This window comes from Berghia stephanieae, chromosome 10 (genome assembly GCF_034508935.2).
Source record: "Berghia stephanieae isolate SIO BIC M18660-M18661 chromosome 10, UCSD_Bste_1.3, whole genome shotgun sequence".
Classification (NCBI taxonomy): Eukaryota; Metazoa; Mollusca; class Gastropoda; order Nudibranchia; family Aeolidiidae; genus Berghia; species Berghia stephanieae.
In genome coordinates, this window is record NC_088369.1 from 27,724,268 (window position 1) to 27,737,167 (window position 12,900).

Genomic DNA, 12,900 nt, shown 5'->3' on the forward strand with positions numbered 1-12,900 from the left:
CGAATTCAACTTGTCAAAATTTCTTTAACCTGAGACTTCAAAGGAAGGATGACAAAATGTACGATACCTTCCTCTCAACAACCAGATTCCCGTGGACCAAGTGTATGTATTACAAATAGGGACAAATTTCAATCATCAAATGGTGTATTTAAAAAAAAACATTTTAATTCATTGTTAAAATTTTATTATGGTCTCTGTTCCTCGTGTTTGATATTATACATTTCTTAATTAGTGTTTGATATTTTTATATATTTATATGTTGCATGGCGATTGAATTATTTTATTAATTATTCTAAATTTTGCATTTCAATATTTCAATTACCTAAATAGTTCTTAATGGCGGTGATATTATTTTCTCTGCTTTGCTTATTTTTTAGTTTAATCCCTGAAAATCTCTCTCATCCAAAGTGATTCTTTGTTTCTAACATGCATGATATCATTTTTACTTTGGTGGTATGATATATCATATTCTTGTTGATAAATGATAGTTCCATGATAAACTTTCTCCTTTGCTCAAAATTGGAAGTTTTTGTAGATATAAAGCATTTATTTTATTTTGTATACTTAGAGACAAGACTGTCAATGACCCTTTGTCCGTGACTGGATACGACTTTAAGCAATCTTGAGTCAGATACCCAGATAGGTTGCTTTAAGGTCTTCATTTATTCTTTACTGTCTTTTTTCTTGCGCGTGTGTATTCATAGATAAACCCTTCTATCTAAAACTATTTTGAAAATCTCATAATCTTACATTTTCCTGCTTCAAAAACGACCTGAGAGAGTGGCAAGCATGATAAAATTCATAAAAATAAATAAATCATCACTTGAAAGTGGAACGAATAATAAGCAAACAATAGTGATGTCAACTACATTGCTTTTTTCCAAAAAAAATGTAAGAATGTTGATATAAGTTAGGCTGTTTCTATTAATTTTTTTGAATGTGCAATACATACTGTTATATTGGGTCGTGCAATATTCATCAATATTTGCCAAGCAACTTTTTAGTGTTTTTAGTATTTCTGTTGTTTTAAATACTCAACTAAACCTTGAAGTCCATTTGTCCCAACCATAGTGATTGCATTTAAATTTAAAAGGATTCCAATAGTATTTTAATTCCTAAAATTTAGTCTTGCGTCATACAAAAGCCAAGTAAATAAATGTTGCATTTATTTAGTTGTTTTTTTTTGGGTCTCTTTTATTCTGACCACTCAGAAGTGATTAGATAGCTTGGCCTAGTATTTCTGCTGGAAAGCACCATTTAGACTAACCTATCCAACAAGTAGCACGCAATTTTACACTACAGAAATCGGGATAGCCTTATACTCTGCAGGCCGTATGGCTCTAAATGACTGAAATAGCACATGCTGCCTTTTTTGTCAGATGTAAGTCATTATTTCGGGAGATGATTTTGTTTTAGTTGACAAAGTAGGGTGAAGGGACTAAGGCATTGCACTCTGACCCGGAAGCTCCTCGGTTCGAGTCCTGCTTCAGGCATTTTCGTTTTTTTTTCCTTAGGCAAGATTATTAACCCCCACTTTGCTCAACACGAGTGATTCCTGTTGACATCAGACATTGTGTTTGATGGATTATTTATAATCCTTCATGGAATGCCTAGTATCTAGTGGTGCCGTGGTGAAATGTGTATTTTAAAAAAAAAATTTTTACAACATAGGGACCAAGATGCCTGGGTTGGGGGTTTATTTAACCTTAGGGGACTTCCTCTTGAGGTCAAAGCACCCCGGACACATTCCCTCTTACATGATAGCTGCCATAAAATGCTGTGTCTCATTCTGTAATGATTCATACTTCTACTTAAGACTTTAATTATATGAGAGAAAGCAGTTAATATTTTAGTCAAATGTCAATGTGATAAGAGATTAGTTTTTTTATTATAATCTAATTTTTTACCTCTAGATACTTAAACGTCTACTTAAATTTAAAGCCTTCCCTGGCATGTGTCTCTCCACAAATATTGATGGGATCCATGTTTGTTCTCTTTGAATATAACTGTTGTTATAACATTGATTTTAATTTGAAATACTTAAATATGTTAACTGATTTAAATTCAATTTGTTGGGTTTTTTTATGTCTTCACTTGGTTTCATAATGATTGCATTTCTGTGATACTCCTTTTCAACCAAAACCAAACCAAAAGCTTCATTTTTAATTATTTCAAACCTGTCTACATTTCTTTTTCTTCTCTTTTTGATTTTTAAAGATCTGAGTGTTGTGAATACTATTTTGGTGGCGGCAATCAAACTCTTGTCATTGAAGGAAAACGTTTTCTTTTTATGGAAATATATAATATATATGACCCTTCGCCTCAAAACGGTATTAAGTCGGGTTGGTTAAGATGTTGAAAATTGAATTTATAGCCAGAAATATCAGACTTGTGTTGAGTTTGTATGTTTTATAGAGGAGAATAGATACCATATTTTAGGGTGCTAATGCCAACAATTTATATTTTTCACCAGTTTAACACTTAATTCGGCTTTTAAGCATTTGGTTTGTTCCGACATAATACCATTTTGAGACGATGGGTCACATATATGTTAACTCATACTGGTGTATAACAATCTCCTTGGAATTGTGGAAATTAGTTTACCCATGTCATTGTAGATTGTTTCCATTTAGGAATGAAATTGATACAAAGCATCTTTAGGAAAAAGAAAAGAAACAAAAACAAACAAACAAACAAAACAAAACAATGCAACAGTACCTAAGAATTAGTTTGTAAAAGATGGGGGTTTGTAAAATGCGAGTCATATATATATACAAGCAGGAATACAGATGATTTAGAAATTTTATTTTATGTATAAATCAATAGAAGTGGCCAAGTGGTTAAGGCATTGCACTGTGGCCTGGAAGGCCCTGGATTTCAGCCCCCCTTCAGGCGCTTTCGTTTTTTTTTTCCGTGGGCAATATTATTAACCCCCAATTTGCTCACTTGGACAACATGGGTGATCCATGTTGACATCAGACATCTTGTTTGATGAATTATCTCTATTCTTTCCTGTAATGCCTGGGCTATATCTCGTGATGTTGTGGAAGGGCATAATTAATTAAATAATAAATCAATATTGTTTTTCCTCTGATATTTTTAGGCACAGGTTTTCCCATTATTTTAAGCCTATGATATTTTTTTGCAGTGAAATAAAAATGATAAAACTGAAACTGAAACACCCCCCCCCCCCCCCCCCCCATGCTCAAAAAGAGTACGGCAACTGAAGGAAATATTTTGTAAGCATATTAAATTATTGTCCAAGAGCATTATTGATCTGGAATATCAGATTGTCAAATCATCCTTTTTCCAGCTTTTGACATAAAAGTGATGTCCTAACCTCCATATATTTTTATAATACATTTTATCAAAACTAAATAGCAAATAGTTAATTTAGGTTGTCTTCATTCATTATGAAAAAAAAATATACTTTTTAAAATCAGTAAATAATAATTTTAAAAAACAACCTTCTGTGCTTAAGAGTATGACAGTTCCATAACGAATCACTTTTCTCTTTTTTGATTGCATAATAAAGTGTAGTATTGCGATGTCAGCCTTTTTTTTAAAATGAGTTCTTGGTTTGCTTATATTACTGTTACCAGCTTTAACAAGATGCTATGGACATGGAGATAAACTCATTAATGTGTTAGTGGACTATGGGAGGTCCAAAGCTCACAAATGAATATGTTAGTGGACTATGGGAGGTCCAAAGCTCACAAATGAATATGTTAGTGGACTATGGGAGGTCCAAAGCTCACAAATGAATATGTTAGTGGACTATGGGAGGTCCAAAGCTCACAAATGAATATGTTAGTGGACTATGGGAGGTCCAAAGCTCACAAATGAATATGTTAGTGGACTATGGGAGGTCCAAAGCTCAGAAATGAATATGTTAGTGGACTATGGGAGGTCCAAAGCTCAGAAATGAATATGTTAGTGGACTATGGGAGGTCCAAAGCTCAGAAATGAATATGTTAGTGGATTATGGAGCTATTAGGTAGGGTCATCTGTTCCCTACCGTGTCCCTCTCTCTCCTTGTCTGGAGTAAGTTGATGTGAATTTGGCCCAAGCAAAGGCATGGGATCTCACTTTGACTTTGAGGGTAATGGTTGTGGAAGTGATGCGAGTGAGTTTATTTTTTTTCCTCTGTGTCACATCTGATTAATATTTGTATAAAGAGCTATTGCTGGGTGGGGTTCCTGACCTCCCATAGTGGGCAGGGAGGCACTTACTGTCTTCTATCCCCCTATATCTGTTTTCCATCCTGCTTTCTGCCTTTGTCTTGGAATGAGATTACTTGGGTTTTTTTTCTAGGCCCTGGCCGGATATGCTAGCTGGGAGGGAAACAGTCAAATTATGTATAGTTTTGGGAGATGATATTTTTTGTCTTGTAAATTATCTCTGTTGCGCATTGTATTGTTTTGTTTACATACTATATATGATTTGTAAACATTTGAGCTTGTCCCTCTGAGTTGGGATCTGTGCTTATGTTAGGATAAGACAGTTTGGTGATCTCAAGGTAAGTCCACTTATAATATGCTTTTGGAATATACACCTGTTCTCTTTTTAAACCAATTCCTCTTTGTCTTACTTTTTCTTTGGTGCTTTAATTTATTTCTAGGACTTGTTTACTATCCCATTTTCTTCCTTTTTACTGGCGCTGATATGACCTTAATGTGCTGCAAGCGCCGTAACACCCTTAAAAACAAACAAACAACTATTGGCGAGGATCCCATGCCATCGTGCATGAGACTTGGACTTGGATCTACTTGTGGCCTCTCCCCTTTGTCTTCCCTTTCCTATTCCTGTGATCCAGGAGTGTTGCAAGAGCTTAAATCTAAATCTGTCCTTTAGTTTTGTGTAGCGTTTTCCCTTTCCTTCAATGCTGAAGCTGGGTAGGGATCCTGACCTCCATTGCGGGCAGGGGGGGGGGGGAACATACTGTGTCTTCTATCCCCTTATATCTGTTTTCCAACATGCTTTCTATCTTTGTCTTGGAATGAGTTCACTTGGTTTTGTCCTGGCCCTGGTTGGAGTCCTGGCTGGGAGGGAAACAGTCAAATGCATAGTTATTGTTTTGGGAGATGATATTTTTTCCCCTGTAAATCATCTCTCTGTTATGTATTATTATAGTTGTTATTTTTAATGTATAATGTAAGCATTTGAGTGTATTCTTCTTTGTTGGATTTTGTGCTTGTGTCCGGATGAGACTTATAGGTGATCTCAAACTAAGTACATTGATGGTATGCTCTTGGAAACTACATCTGATCCCTATTTGTTCCCAGTTCCCCTTTGTCTTACTTTTTCTTGGGTGCTTGAATTTTAATTCTATAACTTTTTACTATTCCATTTTCTTCCTTTTTACTGGCGCTGATATAACCTACTGGGTGGGGATCCTGACCTCCCATAGTGGGCAGAGAGGTACATGCTGTGTCTTCTATCCCCTTATATCTGTTTTCCAACATGCTTTCTTTCTTTGTCTTGGAATGAGATTACTTGGTTTTGTCCTGGCCCTGGTTGAGAGGGAAACAGTCAAATTGTGAAGTTAGTTTTGGGGGATGATATTTTTTTCCTTGTAAATCATCTCTCTATTATGCACCGTATTATGTTTTTGTATAGATATTATAAATGATTTGTAAACATTAGAGTGTATTCCTCTTAGTCGGGACCTGTGCTTGTGTCTGGATGAGACTTTTAGGTGATCTCAAACTAAGTATTTTGATAGTGTGCTCTTGGAATCTACATCTGTTTCTTATTTGAACCAATTCCCCTTTGTCTCACCTTTTCTTTTGTTCTTTAATTGTAATTCTAGAACTTTTTACTATCCCATTTTCTTCCTTTTTACTGGCGCTGATATGACCTAAATGTGTTGCAAGCACCGTAAAACCCTTAAAAACAAAAAAAAAAACAAACAAAAAACAATGATATAACCTAAATGTGTTGCAAGCGCCGTAAAACCCTTAAAAACAAAAAAAAAAAAAACAAATTCAATACTGAAGTGACCTTAAGTGTGGCAAGCGCTGTTAAAACTTTTTTTTTTAATTGAATATTCTGCAATATCCACAAAATATGCTCAAAGTGCTTTACAAGGGGTTCCAAACCATGTGTAGGTCAAGATAAAGGAGGCAAGTTCCACCCGGAAGGTCCCGAGTCCTGCTTTATAGATCTATTGCGAAATTAGTAAGTCATGTTTGTGGCACTTTTGGTAGTTGGATCTCAAATGATCTAAGCTGACGAATTGGGGAGTAGGAGACTACTACTCTTGAGTCTAACTCAAGAGATCAAGAATTTAGTGTGTGGGTGGGGTATTTTGATCCCCCATAGTGGGCAGGATGTCACTTGCTGTGTCTTCTATCCCCTGTATCTATTTTCCAACATGTCTTTGTCTCGGAATGAGATTACTTAGTTTTGTCATGGCCCTGGCCGGAGTCCTTAGCTTGGAGGGAAACAGTCAAATATATAGTTTTGGGAGATGATATTTTTTGTCTTGTAAATCATCTCTCTCTGTTATGCACTTTATTATTTTTGTTTTTACATATGATTTGTAAACATTTGAGTATGTTCCTCTTAGTGGGGACCTGTGTTTATGTTAGGATGAGACATTTTGGTGATCTCAAAGTAAGTACACTGATAGAATGCTTTTGGAATCTACACCTGCTCTCTTTTTGAACCAATTACCCTTTGTCTTACTTTTTATTTGGTGCTTTAATTTATTTCTAGAACTTGTTTACTATCCCATTTTCTTCCTTTTTACTGGCGCTGATATGACCTAAATTAATGTGTTGCTAGCGCTGTAAAACCCTTAAAAACAAAAATATTTCCTTGTAAATCATCTCTCAGTAATGTTTTGTTACATTTTTTTTCCTTGGAATTTTGATTTATAAACATTTGAGTGTATTCCTTTTAGTTGGTCCCTGTGGTTAAGTCGGTATGAGACTTTGAGACTGATAGTGTGCTCTTGGGGAATCTTCATCTGTTCTCTACTCGAACCAGTCCCCATGTCTTACTTTTTCTCAAATTGTAAATTTTGAAAAAAAAATTACTATCCCATTTTCTTCCTTTTTACTGGTGTGCACTCCGTATATACGCTACACATTCCTGAAAAACGGATTTTTTTTTTTCTATATATTCGCTCCGCTTAATCGTATACCTACTCCGCTCCGCTTCATCGCTACACCTTGATTCCATCTTGATGGACAACAAACAGCGGTGAACTGAAATCTCAGGAGCTACTGGACTGCGTTCAACTACACAAAAGACAACACCTGGATAACGAAAATGAGGATGAGTCCATCGGAATATGACACACAACCCCTGACAAAAACTGAAAAAATTGACATGGCGGACAAACTAAGCCGCTTCATCCAAGACGAATGCTATACAGATGATTTGCCAATGTTGGCGAGATTGTGGATAAGGGTTTATAAACAGCTTGCACAGAATAGAAAGCAGTGAACGCTTCACGATTACTATTCTGACAAACTCTAATGTCACATTTTCTGTCGATAAAACATGAAAAATAATAATAGTAATAATAATAATAAAACAAGAAACCCTTCGCCCACTCAAAAAATAAAATAATAAAACAAAAATTAAGCAGCCAAAAACAAAAAGTAACCAAACCAAACCAAACCAAAAACAACATTTAAAAAACCCTTCTATTAAAGCCATGTCTTGAACATTACGGTTCCATGCCCGTAGAAAACTCAGAGGGGAAGGTCCTACATGAATGGCACATGAAAGCTGGATGTTAGAGTTAGATGTTATTTTTTAGCTTCTCCGCTTAATCGACACACTATCAAGAATTCCTGAGGGTGTGCGATTAAGCAGACTCGACTGCAATACATATATGACAATGACATCGGCAGTGACCTTTGAGCAGTTCCTCTCAGAACACACACGCACACACACACACACACACACACACACACATGCGAGAGAGAGAGAGAGAGAGAGAGAGAGTAATATTAACAATATTGTACTTTTTAATTTCTATCACTATATGCGGTTCATCAACAGTTACAGAAACTATGAACAGAAGAAACCTGTTACCTCGGGCCGAGTGAGGATAGCCTCTGACAATGGGCTGAAGGAAGCCCATAGACCGACTATATCCATCATGACGCCTAACCACGTTGGATTTTGGAATGTGAGCTGCATGCATCGGGCAGGAGCTGCTACACTGGTTGCTAGAAAGATAAAGTTATTCAATGGATATTCTTGGTATCGGTGAATGCAGACTGAGGGATGCAGGAAAAACTAGATTAGCAACTGGAGAAATATTATTGGTACATTCTGGAAAGGAGAACACACATGGAGGAGGAGTACGAAAGAATGATTAGTGAGCACGGATTAGGAAAAAGGAATGACAACGAAGAAAGATTAGACCTACGTGAATTTTGCACACAAAATAATTATTAAAAAAATGGTCATAATTGGGACTATCTTTCAACACAAAGACATAATACGTCAACGTGGGTATCACCAAATGATCAAATCAGAAACCAAAATTGATCTCGTGCTTATCAGGACTCATAAACGTGGATGGCAAAAAAAAAAAAAAAAAAACAATAACAAAGACCTGAGTGACGTTAACTTCATACAATCTGTAAGTGGGCATTGTAAGAACGGTGATTAATTCGGCTATTTTACTATTTTGTACTGGTGACTTCAAGCTCTCCAGTACACGATGGCGGGTAAGATAACAGCCTTCATAATTTCAACGCAAAATATTTCTGAAGAGGAAATTAGCAAAGATAATAGTTTGTTCCGTTTCATATTTGTGACGCATTATCTCAAAACGGTATTATGTCGGAACGAACCAAGTGCTTAAAAGCCGAATTTAATGTGAAACCAGTCAAAATTATAAATCGTTAGCATTACCTCCCTAAAATATGGTATCCATTCTCCTCAATACATCATATAAACTCTACTCAAGTCTGATATTTCTGGCTATAAATTCTATTTTCAAAATCTTAACCAACCCGACTTAATACCGTTTTGAAGCGAAGGGAAACATTTAAACTTACTATTGCCATGATCACGTGATGTTGACTGTCGACAGATCAGACTACAACGATATCCATGGTCAAGTCCATATTTAGGCCAATGAAAGTTTAATTGAAACTCAAACAAATTGAAACAAAAAACAAAGAATATCCCAAAAACCAAACAAAACAGAAAGCGTGTTCTGATGAATCACATTATTTCAGTCAGTTACAATGCCAGAATAACTTTTATCTCCACTATACCTTCTAATCGTTGTTTGTGTGTGTGTGTGTGTGTGTGTGTGTGTGTGTGTGTGTGTGTTTTCTTTTCTTTTTTGTTCGTTGAAGCGAACCCTTCGACTTTGAGTCCCCATTCAAACGCAACTCGCGAGACTGATTAACGGGTGTTTTTTTTTTTTTTTTCTTTTCGATTTTACTCACAAAAATGTATAATTTTGATGATCTGCACTTATCTTACAGTTTTTTAAAGCCTCTGTCATGCTTAACCGACGTATTTTCCTTCCGAATCGAAGCTCTCTCAATCTAAAAATAGCTGATATCTTTTCGACGTCTATGATGTATCCTAGTAACTAGTCTCAAACTAAGCTTGAAGTCCAACCTCAGCAAATGACTAACATTTGACCAAACTTAGTCCGAATGTTCCATGATTTTAGTCTGGGACTTACTTGGTCATCTCACATAAAATTCGATTTATTTTACTACAGTCAGAGACTAAGCGCTAGTCCGATGTTCATAACAACGGGCCCGGGGCTCAATTCTTATGGGCCGACCTAAACTCAGTTATGCCTGTATTCATACTCTGACTTGACCGTAGACCGGACCGGGCCCAAAGGCAGGACTAGATGGACTGAATTTGGGCCGCCTATTTCGATGGACTAAATCCTCTGGGAAGATAATGGCGGCATACATTATTCATAACGTCGACAAAGTCGAACGATCCACCGAAACCGTGTATTGAGGGATTCTACACACACCCTAGAGGTGGCCAGCGACACTAAAAGTCGTGTTCAAGCAGTTTCGATTTCATCGGGAGGCTATTCTTGACTTTGTCGTTTTAGGTGGACTCCCCACAGACCACACAAGGCGAACACAAACCACACAACACATGAAACAAACGAACGTAACAACAAGAAATTAGAAGAAAAAAAACCTTCCATAGACAACACGATACAAAACTAGTCTGTCTCCATTTGTTCGTTTTGTTTGTTTGTTTGTTTGTTTGTTTGTTTGTTTTTGTTTTTTTTTTGTTTTTTTTTTTGTGTGTGTTGCGTCTTGTCAGGATGAACGACTAAAGAAATAAAATTATTGAAGTTTGGGACCTGATATTTAATGAGATCTACTCATAAAAAATGGCTCACAAAAGTATACAACACATGAGACAAACGAACAAGAAGTAAATTGTAGAAGCCCCTCCATAGGGAGCACAACACAGCCGTAATAAAAGAATCTAGCATGTCGCCGTTTGTAGCATTGCTCATTTTTTGTGCCCCGTTTAGTCAAGGTGGACGATTACAAAAAGAAAGTTATTGAATTTGTTAGAGACCGGCCCCTTCTTTGGGACCCAAGAACCCAGAATATCACAAGGATCAACGAAAACAAGTTTGGGAAGATTTTGACAGGAAATGTTTACTTGCCGGTGAGCATATTTTAAATAATAAAAATAAAAATGGCAATGATGATGATACTGATGATAATAACAAGACATAATAATAATGATAACAGTAATAAGTAGTAGTAGTAGTAGTAGTAGTAGTAGTAGTAGTAGTAGTAGTAGTAGTAGTAGTAGTAGTAGTAGTAGTAGTAGAATTCCTTCAGAGCCAATAGACCAATGGAGCCAGAATTTGTCCCGGGCTCTAAGGCGTGAAACGGATAATAGTAATTGCTTGCTATCCTTTGGATAGGACGCTTGTCTATCGCAAAGTACTTTCCGGAGATCTAGCAGATCCAGCTAGCAGCTACCCAATCACTGCTGGGTGGACAGGGGGAATCGGAAAAAAAAAATCTCGACTGCACCCGAAATCGATCACGGTCCCTTTGCGTATCAAACGAGTGCTCTACCAACTGAGTTATCGACCAGGAAAGGACAATAGCAATTGCTTATTATCATTAAGATAGGACGCTTGTCTAATGATGATGATGATGATGATGATGATGATGATGATGATGATGATGATGATGATGATGATAATAATGATGCGTTTTTCTCTTTCCTCTTCTATTCTTTGGTATGATTAACTTAAGAGTATCTTTATCAGAGGAATCCATGATGAAGAAAGAAAGTGTATTGTTTACTTCGTGGCGACCGTACCGTCGATGCCGCAATGATAGTATGCTCTTGGCTAAGCAGCTCATAACATTGCCATCCGGAAGTATAACGGACCAACTCTCAAAACTGTGTGTATCCAAGAACGTTTATAGATAGTTCGAAGATGACGTCACACAGGTCTTTGTTATTGTTTTTTTGCCATCCGCGTTTATGAGTTATGCTCATTGAACTGTATTAACTCGACTTTAAACGTCCATGGATACACACAATTTTCTGTGTTGGTCCGTTATACTTCCGGATGGCAATGTTATGAGCCTCTTAGCCAATCGCATACTATCTATAGTCAGGTTAATACAGTTCAGTGAGCAGTACTCATAACGCGGATGGCAAAAAAACAATAACAATGACCTGAGTGACGTCATCTTCGCTATCTAAAGTTGAGTGAGAACTACTCATAAAAACGGCTGGCTAAAAACAACAAGAAAGACTCCGTGCGTTGATGTCGCGTGTCGCCGTGCGTTGATGTCGCGTGTCCTATGGAGGGAGCACCAAAGCCCTCAGAATGATATTTACGGACGTTCTGTGTGATGTGTACCTTGTGTGGTATATGGAAGGTCCGCCTTAGTGGCGATCTTGAATAATATAATAAATATTATGTGCTGCCGTGAGAATGGTCACTTTCACCTTTGCTAAAGGTGTTACTAACATTGAAATAATAATAATAAATAATGGTATAGATTTATAGTGCGCCAAACATCCCTTCATCAGGAGGGCTCTGGGCGCATAACATAGATTAACTTAATCATTAAGCCCTAACATAGTACACGAACAACGCTAATTATACACATATCAAAAGAAAACCTGTCGGAATAAGAATGTCTTCAATTGACGCTTGAATTCCTCTAGTGAAGACGAAGAACGTATCTCTAGTGGTAGTAAATTCCACAACCTTGGACCAGAATGCTGAAAGGCGCGTTCACCAGCCTTCACTCCACAGCGGGGTGTTTTCAATTTGAGGTCGTTCGTTGATCGAAGCAATCGCTGTGGGTTATACCGTTCAACGAGGTTTGAGAGATATGCTGGTGACGAGCCCTCCAGGCATTTGAAAACGATAGTTGAAGATTTATATTTAATCCGCTGTTCCACTGGCAGCCAATGCAGCTGCTGTAGTAATTCGGGAGCTGCAGTTTTCCTGTCTTTCTGCAGTACAACGCGGGCTGCCATGTTCTGTATTTTCTGGAGTTTGTTTATTTTGTCCTTTGTGAGACCAACAAACAGTGCATTGCAGTAGTCCATTTTCGGGAATATCAAAGATGTTACCAATTTGTTGCAAGTTTCCCTATTAATAAATGGTCTGATTGTTCTGATATTTCTTAGAATGCAGATAGCACTCGTTCTCACATTGTTAATATGTTTGTTCATAGACAGATCACTCTCTAAGGTGATGCCGAGATTTTTTGCTGATGTTGTGAGTTGTATTTTGTCATTATCGTTGATTGTCAGTGCCAGTGTAAATGGATCTGTCTTATTATTTGAACTAGCAATGAATAAGGCTTCAGTCTTGTCGCCATTTAATTTTAATCTATTTGCAGACATCCATCTCATCACATGGTTGATGCATTGTTC